This window comes from Danio aesculapii, chromosome 23 (assembly GCF_903798145.1).
Source record: "Danio aesculapii chromosome 23, fDanAes4.1, whole genome shotgun sequence".
Lineage (NCBI taxonomy): Eukaryota > Metazoa > Chordata > Actinopteri > Cypriniformes > Danionidae > Danio > Danio aesculapii.
Window position 1 is genome coordinate 8330433 of NC_079457.1, and position 6148 is coordinate 8336580.

Genomic DNA, 6148 nt, shown 5'->3' on the forward strand with positions numbered 1-6148 from the left:
TATTTATTAAAGGACATAGTTGGTTACTGAACATCTATGGAAAAAATATGTATGGGCAATTTATAATGTAATTCTCAGTCTGGATTTATTAGGGATTCATTTGCATTGAATGTTTATATTTGTTATTTTATTCTATAAAGGTCTGATATGATTTCTTCCAACAAAAAAAAAAAAATTTATTAAAATTATATATATATATATATATAGACACATACATACAGTTGAAGTCAGAATTTTTAGCCCCCCTGAATTATTAGCCCCCGTTTATTTATTTTTTTCCCAATTTCTGTTTTACGGAGAGCAGATTATTTTAAAACACATTTCTAAACATAATAGTTTTAATAACTCATTTCTATAACCGTGACATTTAAAGGCTTCACTAGGTTAATTAGGTGAACTAGGCAGGTTAGGGTAATTAGGCAAGTTCTTGTATAATGATGGTTTGTTCTGTAGACTTTCGAAAAAATATATAGCTTAAAGGGGCTAATAATTTTGACCTTAAAATTTTTTTATTTTTTTTTTAACTGCTTTTATTCTAGCTGAAATAAAACTAATAAGACTTTCTCCAGAAGAAAAAATATTATCAGACATACTGTGAAAATTTCCTTATGGGAAATATTTTTAAAAGAAAAAAAATATTCAAAGGGGAGCTAATAATTTTGACTTCAACTGTTTATACTTTAACTAAAAGAGTATCTATTTTTTATTTAATTATTTTACTATTTATTTATTTTTATTAATTAATTAATATTTTTTTCCATATACATCTATTTTACAAATTGTAAAAAGGGACATAATAGATCCTCTTTATATTTATCAAAGGACATAGTTGGTTACTGTACATCTATGGCAAAAAATATGTATGGGCAATTTAGAATGTACATCTCAGTCTGGATTTATTAGAGATTCATTTGCATTGAATGTTTATATTTGATATTTTATTCTATAAAGGTCTGATATGATTACTTACAAATAATAAAAAACAAATTAAATAGAAAATGATAATAAATAATTGATAATTTTATATGTATATATTTATATATATACTGTTTATACCTTATATATATATATATATATATATATATATATATATATATATATATATATATATATATATATACAGTTGAAGTGCCCATGTTTATTTTTTTCCCCAATTTCTGTTTAACGGAGAGCAGATTTTTTCAACACATTTCTAAACATAATAGTTTTAATAACTCATTTCTATTAACTGATATATTTTTTCTCTGCCATGATGACAGTAAATATTATTTGACTAGATATTGTTCAAGATACTAGTATTCAGCTCAAAGTGACATTTAAGGGCTTAAATAGGTTAATTAGGTTAACTAGGCAGGTTAGGGTAATTAGGCAAGTTATTGTAGAACGATGGTTTGTTCTGTAGACTTTCGGTAAAAAAATGAGCTGAAAGGGGCTAATAATTTTGACCTTTAAAATGTTTAAAGTGTTAAATGTAAAATGTAATGCATTGAATGTTTATATTTATTATTTTATTCTATAAAGGTCTGATAAGATTTCTTCCAAATTAAAAAAAAAAAAATTATAATAATAAAAAAAATTATAATAATAAATTATATATATATATATATATATATATATATATATATATATATATATATATATATATATATATATATATATATATATATATAGTGCTGGGTTGCAGCTGGACGGGCATCCGCTGTGTAAAACATATGCTGGATAAATTGTATAATTCGCACCCTGCTTAAGCTGTTTTAAGAGAAATCTGAACGAGCTCTGTCACTGTGTTTTCTTTAAGGTCAGCGCTTTATAACTCAGTTTAAGTTACAGCCGTTTCCATAACTGCAGATCCTGAAACTCTGGCATGGATCTTAATCACTGTGGCTAAAGAATTAAGACTTTGCAGATGTTGGCTGCAGATGTTTTGTGGTTCAAAAGGGCCACAGTTGGTTGGTTTGAAGAACCAGCGACTCTTTCATGGGTCAGGCTTGGATTTGTCATTCATAGGATTAAAGATTTCCTCTGTAGTTGTGTATTAACCTCTCTTTTACAGTCTATGGTATTAACAAGCAAATATTTGTTCACACTCACAGGCAGGATTTTTTTAAAGATCTTAAAGAGACAGGTTAAAAAAAGGAAAACTCTGTCATCGTTTACTCCATACCTGCCAACATTTGTCTCTGTAAATGCAGGAGACAGGGGGGGCATGCGGGGGTGGATTGAGGTATGGCGTAGTGGTGGGGGTGTCTAGGTGTCTGTACCAGTACTATGCAGAGGGGTGTAAAGTGCTGGAATCTGGGGGTGTTACAGATTGTACAGAAAAGCTGAGGCAGGGGGGGGGTTTATGGGAGTTTCTGGGAGAAATATTAAAACGGAAGATCTGAAATACGGTCGACTCCCGGGAAAAACGGGAGTGTTAGCAGGTATGGTTTACTCATCGATCACTTGTTCCAAACATGCTTCAGTTTCTTTCTTCTGTTGAACACAAAAGAAGATACTTTGAAAAATGTTAGAAAAAACAGCCATTGACTTCCATAGTATTTTCTCCTACTATAGATGTCAATGGCTGTTTACCCTCAAACATTCTTAAGAGCATATTTGTTTTGTTTTCAACAGAAGAAAGATTTATAAAAGTCTAGAAGCACTTCAAGTATCAAATATAAATCAACGCTCTTTTCCTGATATGTTTGGTGCACATTATTCATCAAGACATACCCGAAAAAGCTTCATCTGTCCATATTTCAGGGTCATTTAGCATATTTGATCGCAGGCAGGTGTTTTTAAGGTCTTAAAAACATCCAGTTTATCCAAAAAACGTAAATTGAAAGCTCCCAAAAATGAAAATTCTGTCATCATTTACTCATCTTTCACTTGTTCCAAACATGTTTGAATTCTTTCTTTTGTTAAACACAAAAGAAGATATTTTGAAAAATGTTGGAAAAAACAGCCATTGACTTCCATAGTATTTTCTCCTACTATAGATGTCAGTGGTTGTTTTTTCCTCCAACATTCTTAAGAGTATATTGTTTTGTTTTCAACAGAAGACATTTATCAAAGTTTAGAAGCACTTGGATGTTTGTTTTTACTTTAAAAATCAGGTTTCTACAAATAGTGAATCTACATGTTGTTCTTACAGACTTTTTAATGTGAATCATTATCTGCAAATTATTCATTCAAATATAAAAGCTATTTAACTGTCTGGAAGCATTGTTGCCAGCAGGTTACTGCAACTAAAGTAACTTACCTGTAAAGGTTCATTTTACAGTAAAATAGCCTTACCACAACTTTATTTAATGGTAAAATACCCTTTACCATATTTAAATCTTACAGAATGACAATTTTTACAGTACTTTTATGGTCAATGATTTACATTTACTTGCACTAGCAGTACAAAACCTTTAGTTTTAGTATTTACTATTGAATTAAATAAATTCCAAACAAGTGACTGATTTTTTAAAAAACGGTCTCATTTTTGTCCTCAACTACAGTAGCAGTACTTGATTCCTTTGATTACAGTAAAATACCGCAAATTCCCATTATGCAGTTATTTACTGTAAAAGTTTTGAAATGACCCACAATGCTGTACATATTACAGTAGTGAACTGTATAGAATGTACGTGGTATTTTACTGGCCATTTTTTCCAGTAAATAACTGTAAAATTATTAATCAAGACATATCAGAAAAAGCTTCATCTGTCCATATTTCAAGGACATTTTGCAAGAATGTGTCATGATTTTTCTTTTCTTCGCTTAAGCTATTCCAAAAACTCAGCTTCTGATATCTCGTGTGTCTGTTTATTGCAACATTATGGCAGGTTGGGCTTTTTGCAGTATAAAAAGCTGCTTGTTTTGACTTCCAGCTGCACGTCTCACATGTTACTGATTTAATGAGTTTAGTTACTAAATAAACAGGAACTAAGTCCATGTCTCTGAGTAACATTTATTTAGTAGGAGTAGTTTTTCATTTCCCAGGTTTTTAAACCCCTTTCCCCTGTTCTTAAGGCTTTCATAAGTGAAACCAAATAAAATAATAAAAATTTCAACAACCTTTGATTGATTTTTTGTTTGTTCATTTCAATGGAGATCAGGTCAAAACAGCTGTATATCAAAAACAATATACCAACATGAAATCAGAAATAATATAATACAATCTGTTGATCTTTACTTGAGGTTTCTTCTGAGGGTTATAGAACACTTTACAACTTTTCTTTTCAGGTTTTTGTTTCATAGACTGCACGTTCAATCTATGAAATATTGCCAAACATATCCATAAATGTGAATTAAATCATTCAAAATGTTGCTTATTTCTGTGTTTGGACCTAAGTGCTGCCATGCCTCTTTTCACCCAACACTGTTAGACATTTTATTGTATTTTTGCGGTAACTTACTGGAAACATTGTTGCCAGCAGGTTACTGCAACTAAAGTAACTTACCTGTAAAGGTTCATTTTACAGTAAAATAGCCTTACCACAACTTTCTTTTAAAGGTAAAATACCCTTTACCACATTTAAAGCTTACAGAATGACAATTTTTACAGTACTTTTATGGTCAATGATTTACATTTACTTGCACTAGCAGTACAAAACCTTTAGTTTTAGTATTTACTATTGAATTAAATAAATTTCAAACAAGTGACTAATTTTTTCAATAACGGTCTTATTTTTGTCCTCAACTACAGTAGCAGTACTTGATTCCTTTGATTACAGTAGAATACCGCAAATTCCTAATATGCAGTAATTCACTGCACAAGTTTTAAAATGACCCACAGTGCAGTGCATATTACAGTAGGGAACTGTAAAGAATGTATGCGGTATTTTACTGGCCATTTTTCCAGTTAATAACTGTAAAGTGTAGTGTAGTGGATATTTCTCAAATTACAACAAACAGAGCTTTACTGCTGTTGGATTGATGAAAAAAAAAGTCCACTATCATGGACAACAGACTTTACATTTGGTTAAATTTTCCAGAAACCATTAAAAAAAAAAAAAAAACTGACCTGACATGTGATGTGCACTAAAACAGACACAGGATACGAAAGGGTTAAATCCATTTTTTTTCATTAATATAGAGAGCTTTTGCACCAATTAAGGATATTTAGCACAAAAATAAGTGCATTTCTGTGGAATTATTATTTAGATTTATTTTGTTTTATTCTTTTACATGTATTTTAACATTATTTAAAAGTCCAATTAGCTTCTAATACAAATCGAAGGTAAAATTATTAGCCCTTCTGTGAAATCTTTATTCTTTTTCTAATAATTCGAAAGTGCTGTTTAACAAAGAGATGTTTTTTTAAACACATTTTAAACATAATACTTTTAAAAACTATATGCATATATCTATCTATATCTATTATTTATATATATATATATATATATATATATATATATATATATATATATATATATATATATATATAAATAAATAAATAAATAAATAAATAAATAAATATATATATATATATATATATATATATATATATATATATATATATATATATATATATATATATATATATATATATATATATATATATATATATATATATATCATACGCCTTCGTATGCTTTCACCCACTGGAGGGGGTAGGCGGGTCTGTGACCAGCGCCTCCATGGCTGCAGGACCTGATGGCTGCCTGCCCTTACTGGACTATATCCACACCCCCTGTTCCCATCCCCTGTGGCAATGTTATGTCTTGTCGGTGTGTTTTTGTGCTAGATTGCTGGGGCTTTTTCTTTCTCCCTGATCTCACGTTGCTCTAACTTAAGAGCAAGGTGAGAGGGAGTTTTTTTTGCCTCTCTCTCCTGAATGTATCTTATTTCCTGTTCCACCTCCTGTGACCTGTCTTCCCTGGAGTTGTGATGTCTGTGCACGGTCGGGGGGTTCCATTTACCTGCATTTCGTTGCCTTGTACTTGTACATGTGTGATGACAATAAATTGAATCTAATCTAAAATATATATATATTAAAAACTATTATGTTTAAAAATGTGTTGGAAAAAAATCTTCTCTTTTAAACAAATTGTGGAAAAAAATAAACAGGGGGGCTAATAATTCTGACTTCAACTGTATATATATTAAACAATGCATAATTGTTACCACCAGTTTTCCTGAGTTTCAGCAAACAACATTTAACAAACAACTGAAA